General features: G+C 43.5%; 1 pseudogene; it reads left to right on the forward strand.

Moving 5' to 3' along the window:
• The first annotated feature begins 776 nt into the window (after nucleotides 1-776).
• On the forward strand, nucleotides 777-1587 carry LOC127430911 (olfactory receptor 49-like; annotated as a pseudogene).
• The last annotated feature ends 292 nt before the right edge of the window (nucleotides 1588-1879 follow it).

The raw sequence follows: 1879 nt of genomic DNA on the forward strand, positions 1-1879 counted from the left end.
CTTTTGAACAACTTAGACACCCTCATCTAAATTAATACTTTTAATGATTTATATGAGAGCTGTTGCCAAGGACATTGGCTGTGTCTCGTTTGGAAGGCTGCGTCCTCCGGAGGTCGCAATTGTCGGCCGCATACGTCATCGAGGCTGTCTCGTTTAATTTTTTTCACTTTCTTTTTCTTATTTTTTATCCATTGTCAATGCCTTTTATGTATATGCACTTACATTTATACAATTGTTAACCTTTTTTGCATTTCCAATAAAAATAAAAAATAAAAATGAAACGAGACAGCCTCGATGACATATGCGGCCGACAAATGCGACCTCCGGAGGACGCATCCTTACAAACGAGACACAGCCATTGAATGCATCACATCACCTTGGCATTGAATGGAAACTTTTAATTGGTATGAAAAACAAAAAACAAAAACAATGTCCATTGTTCTTGTTGAGACAGAAAGCATTTAAAGCCCCTTTCCATGTTTAATGGTAACCACAAATAGGAAGACGCCAGCATGAACACACTGGCCTACTGACTCTCAACTGAGTTAGAGATTCCTATATTGTTTAGACTCTTAATAGTGTTTCTTAATGGTAGAACTAGTAAACATTGGGTGTCTGCATGAACCAGTGTAAAATACCTCAATTTGATTTATAACATGGGAGCAAATAATTTAATCTTAACGATGACCTGTAATGTAAACTGTATAATGTTCAGTTTTACTGCTATTTGCTTTTGTTTTCTTAGATCAGGATTGGCATGCTTACACATCCCTACAATGAACACCAGCGGGCCAGTGGAATATTTTATAATTGAAGGACTGAAAGACAGATACATGCTTCCCAATTTCTTCACTGTCTATGTCTCTATTCTGAGTGGAAATAGTATGATCATCTACCTTGTCAGAACTGACCCCAAGCTCAACACCCCTATGTATTTCTTTCTTCATAATTTATCCTTCTCTGACATTATGTTTGAGATTGTCACTGATGTGTACACATTGTCAATTTTCCTGACTGAGGTCAAGACCATTTCTAAAACAGGATGCTTTGTACAGATGTACTTCGTCCTCTCAATTGGGGTGGCAGGATGTGCTTTACTGACTGTTATGGCTTATGACCGGTATGTAGCAATCTGCAACCCCCTGCGATATGCAACTATCCTGACCAAGCGGGTCTGTCTTCTGTTGATATTTGCTTCTTGGGGTTTTGAGGCCGTCACAGTACTGCCTTCAGCTATCTGGGCTACTCAGCTGCCTTATTGTGGGCCTAAAATAATTAAGCACATGTTTTGTGATCACTCATCAGTAGTGATCCTTGCCTGTGCTGACACCATCTGGAATGGCTTTGTGGGTCAATCAGCTGCTCCCTTTGCACTTCTCAGTACATTCTTATATCTATATTGGCAAAGCTATCAGAAGAATGGGCACTGCAGAGCAGCTTAAAGCTTTAGGCACTTGTGTGTCCTACCTGATAGTGGTGTGTATCTCTTATGTGTCATTTGCAGAATCAAATAACTTCCACCATAAACTGGCGTGTGTGGCGGAATGTTCCGCCCCTCTGGCTTGTCATCGTCACCCCGCCTCTTAGGGCCGCCCTTCAGCCAGGCTCACGACGGGAGTTGGGCAGGAGAGCGAGAAGAGGTGCATAATTAATAAGCCTCGTTTGGTCAGTGGTGAATGAAGCACACCTGATGGGGATAATGCTTCATCACCGCTGACTTTAAAACGCAGTGCGCACCTCTTCTCGGGGAGCCGGCTTCAAATCTCCATGTGTGCACACACTGGCATCCTTGCACGCCCAGGACCAGAGCTGGGAGGGATCGGACGAGCGGACCCGCTGCCGGACCCGCTCACGTTGCCGCCGACGGGCTAGATGCCGA

This window comes from Myxocyprinus asiaticus, chromosome 40 (assembly GCF_019703515.2).
Source record: "Myxocyprinus asiaticus isolate MX2 ecotype Aquarium Trade chromosome 40, UBuf_Myxa_2, whole genome shotgun sequence".
Classification (NCBI taxonomy): Eukaryota; Metazoa; Chordata; class Actinopteri; order Cypriniformes; family Catostomidae; genus Myxocyprinus; species Myxocyprinus asiaticus.